Consider the following 13,586-nt stretch of genomic DNA (forward strand, 5'->3'; position numbering starts at 1 on the left):
GCCAACCCATGCTCCCCACCACCACCCTTTGCCCTTAGCCCTTGATGCCAGCTCATCTAGGATCCTTGGAAATTGCTGAAAAAAGAGACTGTTTTTGTCGAAGCTTTTGATTTTATCCTCGGTTTCAACAAAAAAATGTCTCCTTTTTTCAGCAATGCCAATGTAACACCCTTATTCAAAAAGGGAAGAAGACAAAAAAACAGGTAACTATAGGTCAGCTAGCTTAACATCTGTCATTGGGAAAATGTTGGAGACTATTATAAAGAATGTCATAGCAGAGCATTTAGAAATGCATAATCTAATCAAGCAGCCAGCATGGCTTCATGAAGGGGAAATCGTGCCTGACATATTTATTAGAATTCTTTGAGGAGGTAACAAGCAGGATAGATAAAGGGGAACCAGTAGATGTAATATATTTGGATTTCCAAAAGACATTTAATAAAGTACCACACATAAGGCTGCTTAAGATAAGGGCATATGGTGTTGGGGAAAGTATATTAGCATGGATAGAGGACTGGCTAACTAATAGAAGACAGAGAGTTGGGATGCGGGGGAGCATTTTCAACATAACTAGTGGAGTGCTACATAGATCAGTGCTGGGGCCACAATTATTTACAATATATATTAAAGATTTGGATGAGGGAAATGAAGGTACTATCGCCAAGTTTGCGGATGACACAAAAGGACGTGGGAAGGCAAATAGTGTGGATGACACAGAGACTACAGAGGGATATAGACAGGTTAAAGTAGGTGGGCAAAAATGTGGCAGATGGAATATAATATGAGAAAGTTTGAGGTTATGCACGTTGGCAGGAAGAATAGAGGAGCTAAATATTATTTAAATGGAGAAAAACTGAAGAAAGATGCAGCACAGAGGGATTTGGGGCTCCTTGTGCATGAATCCCAAAAAGCTAACGTACAAGTTCAGCAGGTATTAGGTAAGGCAAATGGAATGTTGGCTTTTATTTCAAAGGAAATGGAGTATAAAAATAGGGAAGTCTTGCTAAAACTATACAAGGCACTAGTTAGACCACACCTAGAATACAGTGAACAGTTATGGTCAGAGACAAGATATACTGGCATTGGAGGAGTCCAGAGAAGGTTCACCAGGTTGATCCTAGGGATGGAGGGATTTTCTTATGAGCAGAGGTTGAGTAGTTTGGGCCTATACTCATTGGAGTTTAGAAGAATGAGTGGTGTCCTTATTGAAACATATAAGATTCTTAGGGGCTTGACAGGGTAGATGCTGAGAGGTTATTTCCCCCTGTGGGAGAGTCTGGGACCAGAGGGCATAATCTCAGAGTAAGATTTAAAACAGAGATGAGGAGGAATTTCTTCTCTCAGTGTAGTGAATCTGTGGAATTCTTAACCACAGAGAGCTATAGAGGCTGGCTCATTAAGTATATTCAAGGCTGAGATAGACAGATTTTTAAACAGTAAGGGAATCGAAGGTTATGAGGAAAAAGCAGGAAAGTGGAGTTGAGGATTGTCAGATCACATGATCTGTAGAAACCAGGAGGAGAGCAGTGCAGACTACCTCAGCAGTCAGTGTAGAGATAGAGTTGGTGTTGAAAGCACACGTATCGTTGCTGCTGAGTATATTGTAAATAAACTTAATGTTTCCACCCAAGAAGTGTCTGCAGATCAACTCTAACATTAATAGTACAACTCGGCCACTTTACAACAAACTGGCAATAAGAATAAAACAGGATTGAACAGAAGAAATCAAGGTAAAAAGAAATCAGCACTATACCTCGCCCAGTGATTGTAAGTAGCAAGCTCCATTAGAATTAAAGAAGTTATCACCTCTCAAATTGCCACAATTTGGGAGGATTGCTCCTTCTGAGCCAGCCACGGATGATTGGTTTCAGTGCATAGAACGCCTCACGTTCTTTTTTCAAGTGAACGAAATTATGGGAGAAGAGGTGAGCGATTTTCTTGAGAGCGTGCGGGAGCAAAACCTACAGCTTGATTCGAAATTTGATGGCACCCAGTGCCCCAGTTTTGAAGAATTTCAATGAATTGGTGGACCTCATGAAGGATCACTTTCAACCAAAGCTCTCAGTCGTAATGCAGAGGTTCAAGTTTAATTTGTGAAACAGAGCCCCGGATGAGACAATTGCATGCTATGCAGCAAATTTGAAGCAGCAAATGGAACGTTTAGTTTGGTATGACTCTAAGTGATCTCTGAACATGTCATTCAGTGTGTGGTGTGAAAGGGGACACAATTCAGAAAAGATTATTGCCGGAAGTGAATCTGGATTTCACGAAGGCATTGGAGATAGTGCTGGCCATGGAAAGTGCAGTAAAAGATTCAAAAGTAATGCAGGGTGCGAAAATGGTGCCGTCCTCCACATTAGGTGGGAAACCTCCGCCGAAAGTGGCATGGAAAAGCGAGACTGCCGAGAAGTGGATAACAGCCCCTGCTAGCCGAAGAATAAAGAAAAATAACCTAGCAGGCAGTTTTAAAAAATGGAATGTTATTATTGCCATAGAAATGGACATATGATGAGGCAATGCAAGGAAAGATTCAAGCAGGCTTGTAAACAAAAGAAGAAGCCCAATGAAATTTACAAGGTAGAAGAGCCTGAAGCAACAAATTCAGACATTTATTCATTGTTTAATCTGAGAGTTGGAAAGACAGAACCAATATTTGTCACAGTGAAAGTAAATGGCAAACCTGTTAGAATGGAAGTAGACACGGGAGATTCCACTACAGTAATTGGGGAACATGCTTTCGGATATTTGAATAATGGTGAACATCGATTAAGTTTAGAAGCAACAGCCACCAAGCTAAAAACATATACGGGTGAAGACATTCAAGTAAAAGGCACAAGCAGAGTAAACGTCCATTATGGGAGCCAATGGACAAAGCCACTCTTGATGGTGGTAGCAGTTGAAGGGCCAAGCCTCCTGGGGCGAAATTGGTTAAAGCAGATTAAGTTAGAATGGTCTGAAATTTTCCAGTTGAGAGCAAGTGAGCTACCAGAGCTACTTAGAAAGTACACCACCGTCTTTAACGATGAACTGGGGAAAATCCAGGGCCTGCAGGCCAAGATTTATGTGGATCCAGAAGCAACCCCTCACTTCATGAAGGTGAGACTGGTGCCACATGCCCTGCAAGAAAAAGTCAACATTGAACTGAACAAGCTAGAGAAATTGGACGTTATACAACCTGTTCAGTTCTCAGAATGGGCAGCATCCATAGTCCCTGACCTTAAACCCGACCAGATCATCTGAATTTGTGGAGACTACAAACTGATGGTTAATAAAGTAACTGAGCTAGACAGGCACCCCAATCCAAAAATCGAAGGCCTGTATGCCAAACTGGCAGGCAGGACAATGTACACAAAGCTTGACATGAGTCATGCTTATCAACAATTAGAATCAGATAATGCCTCTCTGGAATTTGTCATAATTGACACCCACAAAGGGTTGTACCAATAGACACAATTGCCTCCCATTGTCTCCTCTGCTTGTGCCATCTTTCAGAAAACAATGGAAAGCTCACTGCAGCGACCACCCCAGGTTGTTGTCTATTTAGACAATGCGTTGGTGCAAAAGAGCATTTGGCAAACTTAGAAGGCGTCTTCAAACTCTTCCTGCAAGCTGGAGTGCATTTAAAAAAAGAAAAGTGCACGTTCCAAACGAGGAAGGTAATCTATTTGGGTCAGTAGGTAGATTCACAGGGCCTCCACTCGATTGAGGAGAAAGAGAGGCACTTGGACCAAAGAATGCCTCAGAGCTCAAATCATTCTGAGGAATGAAGACTATTGTGGGCGGTTCTTACCCAATTTGTCTACAGTGCTGACCGCCCCCCCCCCCCCCGCATTCTCTATTCAAAAAGAACCAATGTTGGTCTTGGGAGGTGCCCCAGAAGGAAGATTTCATAAAGGTGAAACAATTGTTGCACTTGTCCAATCTATTAGTGCATTATGACCAGATGAAAGAATTGGTGTGGACATGTGATGCATCTCCCTATGGAATGGGAGCAATGCTCTTTCATCGGATGGATGACGGCACAGACCGGCCAATAGGCTACATATCATGAACATTCACCACAGTGGAAGAGGGATACTCACAGGCAGAAAAAGAAGGCCTGTCCATCATCTTTAGTGTCAAGAAATTTCACCAATACGTACATGGCCGTCATTTTACAATCGTTTCAGATCACAAACTATTTCTAGGATTGTTCAGTGAGGACAAGGCTATACCACCCATGGCCTCAGCAAGAATACAACATTGGGCTTTAATTCTGGCAACATACGAATACACTTTCATACATAGGCCTGGCAATCAAATCGCAAATGCTGATCCCCTTAGTCGTTTGCATTTACAAGAAAATGAAGCGCATGACTCAGTTCCACAGGAACTTGTTTTACTGCTAAATTTCTTAGATTCCTCGCCAGTATGTGCTTGACAGATCAGAGACCGGACAAGTTGGGACCCAGTCCTATCTCGAGTACAAGAACAAGTGCTACATGGTTAGTCACTGATCTGACTGTATCTGATTAAATAAAACCATACTTCAACAGGAGACCATGAAATAACCTGCCAGGATAGCATCTTATTGTGGGGAGCATGAGTGATAGTTCCTCTAAAGAGAAGGGAACCACTTTTAATTTAACTACACGATGCCCACCTAGGAATTTCCTGAATGAAGACCATAGCACGCTGCTATCTGTGGTGGCCGGAGATGGATGGCAAAATAGAGAGTTTAGTGAAGCTTGGTGTGCAATGTGAGCCAATGTAAAAGTTGCCAGTGACAGCTCCGTTACACCCATGGGAGTGGCCAGGTAGATCCTGGTTGCGATTACACATTGACTACGTTGGACCTTTCCTGAGAACAATATTTCTTCTCGTTGTTGATGCCCATTCAAAATGGTCGGATGTATGTGAGGTAAAGTCACCAACGTCGGGCGCTACAATTGAGAAACTACATCAGAATTTTGCCATTCACAGACTACCAGAAGTAGTCGTTTCCGATAAATGGCACAACATTTACGAGTGCTGAGTTTCAATGGTTTATCAGCCTCAACAGTATACTCATGTGAAAACTGCACCGTACCACCCTTCCTTAAATGGACCGGTTGAAAGGGCGGTTCAAACTTTCAAGGCAGGTGTGAAAAAGCTAACTGACGATTCCTTGGCAACCAAGCTAGCCTGTTTTCTTTTTCATTTCAGGACTATCCTTCATACAACAACAGGCATCACACCTGCAGATTTATTGTTGAAAAGTCATCTCAGGATGAGATTGAGCTTAATAATGTTGAATTTAGAGAGGAAGGTGGAAAGGAGCCAGGGGACCCAGAAACGTAGACACTACTGGCATAGCCGGGAGACAAAATTTACCGTGGGAAAGCTGGGTATACGTGAAAAACTTCGGGGAAGGACCAAAGTGGTTACGGGGTGAAATAAGTGCAGTGACTGGACCTCTATCTTACCACGTGGAGATGGAAGGCCGAATCATTTGTAAACATGTGGAGCATTTAAGGAAGACAGAGACAAATCACCAAGATTTGGTTCCACCAGTGATCATTATCGGGACTGCATTTCCTGTTGAGAATACTCAATCCAGGACTGACATGTCTGATGTTCCTGTAAGAGTTGAGGATACCAAACTGCAAGTGCTCACTGAAGCACTGATTTTAAGGCAACTCCGGAAAAGGAGGTTCCTGACAAATAATCTAAAGTTGTGGAGCTGTGACATTTCACACCTACCAGGAAACCACCTGAAAGACTGAACTTGTAAATTCCTTACCCAGTGTAAATATTATGTTGTCTTGAAAAATATGTACTTATAATATGTATAGCTGAGTTAAAGGGAGAGGAATGCAGTAATTGTGGTTTTATTTAGTGTGTAATCGATTTAAGAATAATATTTGTTAGGCAAGATCACATGATCTGTATTAACCAGTAGGAAGGTAGCGTGTGCTACCTCAGCAGTCAGTGTAGAGATAGAGTTGGAGTTGAAAGCACACATGTAGTTGCTGCTGAGTGTATTGTAAGTAAACTTAATGTTTCCACCCTAGAAGTGTCGGCAAATCAACTTTATCATTTATTGTACAACTTGGCCACCCTACAACAGGAAGAATCCAAGTTCATAACCCCTTTTATCTATTCTAATCTGCACACTTCAGATTCCACACTCTTGTTTTTCCCAAATCCCATTTCATTGGAGGGAGTTGGTGATTTAACTGGCCAGCTGCCACCGCAAATCATGCATATGCGAACCCTGGCCTGACTCCAGTCCTGCTCCTGAGAAGATGGGAAATGCCGGATTCAGGGGAGAGACTTAGGTTTTTCGGCCATGTCCAGGATTTTCACAACAATGGAGAGGCTCCCCATCGTGAAAAACCCAGGCCTAACAGTCTAACCACAGACAGTACAACTGGTCTCTTCATTGTCTACAGGTGTGAACATCTTGCACCTTCTTCCCAGTAAGTCAACCTGTCTCCACTTTGTTCTCATAGGAACAAAACAGATATTGTCATGTGACCCCCATCACTCCTCCCATCTTATCTTAAAAGTTAAAGATACAGCCCTAAAACATAACAATCTTACAAACTTTGTATCCATAATAATGGTTAACTTGAAAAGATCTAGTATACCTCAGTATGATCATGGTTTGTGTGCATTTTTTAATGGTTGGGTTGTCTGCTTCAAACAGGAAAAACAGAAGCTGTGGGAGGAAGATCCCACAGGGGACCTTTGGGGATCTTCCTCCCACAGCTTCTGTTTTTGTTTTGGATTTCCAGCATCCGCAGATTTTTGTTTTTGTGCTTCAAACAGGAATTGGCTGTTGAGGGAAGTTCTTCCTTTCAAGCTTTAAATCATTAATTTTCCTGTGCATCAATTGGCCTTCAACAGTTTGCTAATGATTCAGTGATATGTAGCATCTTTCGGCCTTACAGCAGAGTTCCCAGCAACATGTATTGGATGTAAAGTCAAAAGCCCTAATGGCGCATTCAGCATTATGGGTTTGAGAATGCACAAGGCGGTGGCTTTGGCACCTCACTTACAGGCACTAGCATTTATGTGAGGGGTGCAGGCTGTGAAGGACTTCTTACCATGTGTGTTTGCCATATGTTGAGGCCAATGATTTTGATGGTGAGGGTTACATCCATTTTAATGTGACTGAGTCAAACTCATTTATCTTGTTTTTCTCCCTTGTTGGGATGGGCATTCCCCTGAGTAAGCATGGCTTCCATGTAAAAGGTTCTTTGTTGCTGTCCAGGGACAGGTTGATGGCAAGTGTGAGAACGGAAGATCTTATGTGAATCTATTTTGCAAAAGGACGCATCTGGCAATGAGAGCCTCCTGCACAAAATCAGTTCTGGCTACATGGCCGTGCCTCCCAGTTGCTCTGCAATTGGCAGCCTCCTCATTCTTATCTGTTTCAGAACCGTCAGAATAGATATGAGCCTCCTCCTCCTCCTTCTCCTCCCCCTTGTCATCATCCTCCTCCTCCAATGCAGCTCTGGCCATGGCATCTTTCTCTGAGTTGTAGGCCTCTCTGCTGCACAATGTTTTGCAACATGCAACACACCACTACTATTTTGGATACTCTTGCATACTGCGATTGAGGCACCTGAAGCGCAATTTTAGAATGCCAATGGCCTGCTCGATTGTACTCCTTGTGACAACATGGCTGCTGTTGCAGTTGTGCTCTGCCTGATTTTATGGGCTCCTAAAGAGGGTCATTAGCCAAGTTCTTAAGGGGTAACCCTTGCCCTCTAAAAGCCAACCTCAGACCTGCGAAGATGGATGAAATAGGTGAGGGAGTTGCAAACTCTTCAGCATGAAGGAGCCATGGCAGCTACCAGGGAGCTTTGCACAGACTTAAAGGAAGTCCTTATTGCGGTCATCAACTACCTGGACATTGTGTGAGTGGAAGGACTTTCAGTTGATGAAGGTGTCCAAATGCTGAATTGAGCCTTTATGGTGATACAGATGCAATCAATGACAACCAGCACCTGAGGGAAGCCTGTTAATTGGGCAAAAGCTGTGGCTCTCTGCGGCTGAGATGCCAAATCAACAGGGAAGTTAATGTGCTCCTTCACAAAAGCAAACGGAGCATCAGTAACTGTAGCCTTAATAAGGCTGTGTGCTGCTGACTGGATTATGCCAGACAGGTCTCCTGCTAAGCCCTGGAAAGAACCTGAGGCAAGAAACTTAAGAGCAACAGTTATCTTTACAGCCACTGGCAGGGCATGGGGGTCAATAGAGTGTGATTTCAGTTGTTGTGGAACCATGCAACATATGCTGGTAGCCAGTTCGCGGATTAACCTAAATCACTTTTGGCACTGTTCTCTCTCATATTGGGGTATGATGTCTAAGGTTTATGCACACTACCCACAGGGCAATACCTGGTTTTCCTCCCTCTCCTCCTCCTCCTTTCTGGTGCGTGTGGCACTGCCTTTTCCTCCTGACCTTGTGCCTGCTCATGTTGACTTGCTTCTATGGCATCTATATATGATATGCCATGCCCATCTTGTATCTTCATTGGCATAAAGCACAATGTGCCCTTCTCAAGCACAATATTCTTCCTGGCACCTAGGTGGCCATCAGTAGGAGCAAAGAAAAATGCCCTGCCAAGTCTAGCATCTCCATCCTCCTACGCCCTTGGGTTAAAGTCAGACAATTGTTATTGAATAGTTGCCGCTTCTGGGGCAGCTAATACAACTTTAGAGCAAATTACAAGGGGTCACTGCACCTCGCCAAAGCTATCCAAACAAGTCCACAAAGTTCAGACCTGCTGTCACCAGGTCTGATCTAAGCATGTCATGTTTCACACACCTATGTCACCAAAATCAGACTTGAGTGGAGGCAGCTGCTGATGTATATGGGCAGCTACCTCCGCGAAGCGCACACCTGTGAAACATGACCCACCTCCATGAAAATGGTAGGTGCCATGTTCAGGGGTGGGACTTCCAGATTTTGGCCCCCTCTGCCATTTTCACTGTGATGGAGAGGCTCTCTATCATTGCAAAAAATCTAGGCCATGTGAGTTATTCTCAGGCTTCTGATACTTTTTTCCCAGCATTTCTGTCACACCTTCCACCCCTTCATAAAGGCATTAACGTTTTGCTGGGGTACAGTTCCACAGTGTAGGCTGCCTGTTGTACTTCATCCAAGTCAACATTCTTAACTCACCAACAAGGTTAATACATTATCAGCATGCTATTTAACAATGGGAGAATTACAGCTTAACCTAGTCATGACCGCACTTAAAATATCTGCACACATACTTTGACCAAGGATTTTTGAATAGTGAGCAGGAGCTGTAATTCTGGCTGGTTTCCCACTCCTGGGGCACCAATACAATTGTAGTTATCCTGCTGCTGCCGTGGCTGAGTTTGGTTAACTTGACACTCAGTGGATCAGAGCTTAGATCTATCAGGCCTGTATGGTTCAGACCACCATTGCTTTAACCAGCTGAACCCTTGTTGGAAACTAATTTAGCTCTTAAACAAACCACCAGGAATGCACAAGAACATCCTTAATTTGATTTATCCCCTCATCTTATTTCCTACCTGTTCAACAAGGCCTCTTGTTTACCATTGATACAGTCCAGTCATTGTGTGAGGGAAATAAAAACAGAATTACCTGGAAAAACTCAGCAGGTCTGGCAGCATCGGCGGCGAAGAAAAGAGTTGACGTTTCGAGTCCTCATGACCCTTCGACAGAACTTGAGTTTGAGTCCAAGAAAGAGCTGAAATATAAGCTGGTTTAAGGTTTGTGTGTGGGGGGGCGGAGAGATAGAGAGACAGAGAGGTGGAGGGGGGGTTTGGGTGTGGTTGTAGGGACAAACAAGCAGTGATAGAAGCAGATCATCAAAAGATGTCAACGACAATAGTACAATAGAACACATAGGTGTTAAAGTTGGTGATATTATCTAAACGAATGTGCTAATTAAGAATGGATGGTAGGACACTCAAGGTATAGCTCTAGTGGGGTTTTTTTTATAATGGAAATAGGTGGGAAAAGGAAAATCTTTATAATTTATTGGAAAAAAAAAGGAAGGGGGAAACAGAAAGGGGGTGGGGATGGGGGAGGGAGCTCACGACCTAAAGTTGTTGAATTCAATATTCAGTCCGGAAGGCTGTGTTTTTGTTTTGGATTTCCAGCATCCGCAGTTTTTTTGTTTTTATCATTGTGTGAGGGAACCTAGATACAGCCACTGTGGATGTTGTGTGCTTTCGCTAGATCTTTACATATAATTTCTGGTACAAATCTGCAGTTTGCAAAATAAATTGATGCAATGGCAAGGGATAAAAGAGGGTTTATTTCTCAATATCAGTGCACCAAACTACTGGTTAGTTCATCATGAAGATGCGCTTTGCTAGAATGTTCACTATAGTCTAACTGCTGCAAAGGTTTGTGGATAAGTTGGAATGAGGCAGAAATCTTGTTACAGAAATGTGCCCAAGTGCCTGGATGAAATATGTTGTGCACAGGGTTCCCTTGACAACAGAGCTGGCATTCAATCATCAGACGGTACTTACAAAAGCTCCTCAAGGATTTTTTAAATAAGAATTTCATGTTTTCACTAAAATAAAAATCATTTGCCCAGCGTTTGATCAAATACTTTCTTTCCACAAATAAATGTTTTCAGATTAATTTACTTAATTAGTATTTTTAATAATTATGAAGGAATTCAGAAAGCTGGATATCTAATGTGTGCAATAATGTTTCAGTGCATTTTTATTGACCATAAAATTCAAGGGATGAACCTTAGAGAACATGATGTATTGTTTTAATTAACTGCAGAGTTAAGGGGTATTGTTAATTCAGCAAGTGTACATTTTTATAGAATTTTGGTTTTCTGCAAATCCCACTTCATTCTTGCATTCTTGTAAAAGTTTTTTTTGTCAACAACCACTCTCATTTCCTGAGATTTTAAATACTTAATACTCTTGCAGTTGCTGACTATCTGTGTTTTGAATAAAATGCAATCTTTTTTGCACCTGACCCCTCATTTGTAGCACTTGCAGCACAAAGCATATTGACTTGTCTCTACTGTGTATGTGCACAAAATAGGTGTTTTCTTTTACTAATTCACGTGAGGTTCATAGGCAAGGACAGCATTTATTGCCCATCCCTAATTGCTCATGAGAAGCTTGTTGTGAGTTGCCAGCTTAAACTTTTGCAGTTCATATGGTGAAGGTATTCCTATCATGCTGTTGGTTAAGGAATTCCAGGATTTTAACCCAACAACAATGAAGGAATGATATATGCCCAAGTCATAGGGAGATGACGCTGGATCATCCGCTCAGGTCTTCTGGCTGAAGATGGCAAACACTACACCATTATCTTTTGCATTGATGTTTTGGGCTCTGTCACCATTGAGGAGAGGGATATTCATTGAGCCTCTTCCTGTTAGTTGTTTAATAGTCCATTACCATTCACGATTGGGTGCGACAGGACTTCAGAGCTTTGATTTGATCCATTGGTTGTGAGATTGCTTAGTTCTGTCTTTACTCCTATTGTATTTTCACCAGGTTTAGGTTTTTAGATACACCTGGTGGAGTTCTTAACATGCTCTTCTACACTCCTCATTGAATCAGGGTTGATTTCCAAGCTTGATGGTACTGGTTAAGTGAGGGTTATGCCAGGTCATGAGATTGCAGATTGCAGTGACATACAGTTCCGCTGCTTCTGATGGCCCACGGTGCCTCATCAAGTTTTAAGTTGCCAGATCTGTTCTAAGTCTATCCCACTTACCATGGTCATGGTATCTCACAACTCAAAGAAGGGTGGTGACATGACCACGGGTCATAGCCCTGAATCAATTATGGTCATATTGAACTTTTAAGCTAGACCTGTGTTTTTTAAAAAAGGACCTACAAGCAAAAGCTGGCTGAGACTGTGAAGTAACCACTTGATGGAAAATCCCTATGTGGATTACTTGACTAACTAGTCCAGAGGGAATGGAATGTCACACTTAAAATGGTGTGACATAGCCTACTTTAGCCAGAGGCACTTCAAAGGAAAAGACGCAATGCAAAAACTGAACTGTAATCTCCTGTGGTTGCAGAGATAATGAAGGCTGATTATCATCTCAGCAGAAACCATCTCCTGTGAGTTATATCCCAGACTGTGGACGTGATGTGAGTTGAACAGAAAGCAGATCTGAGCGAAAGACATGTTTGTTTTTTCCCTTTCAGGAATACACAAGAAAATGGGTTAAAAAGCCAACTGTAATCCCTAGGTCTGTGTGCTAGTTTTGGTGTTCTGTTCTGATTTTAGTGTGTGCTGTGAAGGCCACAGCTGAAGAACATCAACTAGGCGTCCCTGCACTTACAGGTAAAAAGTTATTTCACTCTATTTGCTGGATGCAAGTCACAAGTCAGCAAAGCCACAGACAAAAAGGAAACAGGACAACTTCTTTCAGCTAACCTGCAGAACAAAGAATCTCCAAACCCACTGTTCAACTGCTAAAGTCAGATCTACTGGAATCACCTAACTTAATGGCTGCAAAGATTCACTGTCTACCATTCATGGACAAGCCAAAATTCCGATTCGTATGTTCGTATGTCTTTTTAACCTTTATTTCTGGACTCACATCTCATTTCTAATCTGTGTGTATGTGTGTTGCATTTTTATTATTTTTTCTCGATCTTTAGTAACCAATAAAGTCACATTGTTTTAGATTCAAGATAGCCTGGTTAAATTGGCTCCTTTCAAAACATTTGTAACATTTGGACTGGGAAAAGGTATCCACAAGGGAAGGGTCCCTTTTTAAATTAACCTTGTTGCAGCCAACCGAAGGGGTTGAGTAAAGAAGGGGAGCCAGCTCATTCCTCCTCACCTGGGAGCGTAACAATTTGGGTTACCTCATCTGAGGACCAGTCATAACAGGGTCATCAGTGTGAAGATGGGACTTTGACTCACAAGGATTATTTGGCGATCACTCCTACTGATACAGCCACAGCCTGATGCATCTATTACAGATAGATTGGTGCAGAGGAAGTCAAGTAGATTTTTCCCTCATCTTGATTCATGTGCTGCAGGCCCAATCTGGCATTATGTCCTCCAGGAAGCCTGCTCGGTCAGTAGTGGTGCTACCAAGCCATTCTTGATGATGACATTTTGGTCCCCCATCTGACACACATTCTGTACCCTTGCTATTCTAGGTGCTTTCTGGAGGAGCACTGAATTCATCAATTGAGGGAGGACGGTATGTCGTAATCAGCAGGAAATCATCTTGCCCATATTTGACCTGATGCCTTGTGATTTCATGAGGTCCAGAGTCAATGTAGAGGACTTCCAGGGCTCCCTCCTGACTGTATAATATAGTGCTGACACCTCTGGTTGGTCTGAACTGCCAATGAGACATGACAAACCCAGGAATGGTGTTGGAGGATTCTGGGATTTTAGCTGAAAGGTATGATTCTGAGTTTGTTTATGTTGGGCTGTTAGTTGGCTAGTCTGTGGGACAAGCCCCAGAGTGAGGACAACTTCTACAGGGTTGACTGAGCTGCCTGTGTCTTTGTTGTATCTAAATCCAGTGCACAGGTCGACGCTGGGTGGTCTATCCAGCTTTACTATTTTTCTAGTGGTTTGGTACATTGAGTGGCTTT

The 13,586-nt window shown here is 42.7% G+C and overlaps 1 protein-coding gene across 1 annotated transcript in view; it reads left to right on the top strand.

The window, feature by feature from the left end:
* The window catches only part of LOC121276579 (band 4.1-like protein 4B), a 222,466-nt gene that overhangs the window by 72,248 nt on the left and 136,632 nt on the right, over window positions 1-13,586 (top strand). The window lies entirely within an intron of this gene.

The sequence above is a fragment of the Carcharodon carcharias genome, chromosome 3 (assembly GCF_017639515.1).
Source record: "Carcharodon carcharias isolate sCarCar2 chromosome 3, sCarCar2.pri, whole genome shotgun sequence".
Lineage (NCBI taxonomy): Eukaryota > Metazoa > Chordata > Chondrichthyes > Lamniformes > Lamnidae > Carcharodon > Carcharodon carcharias.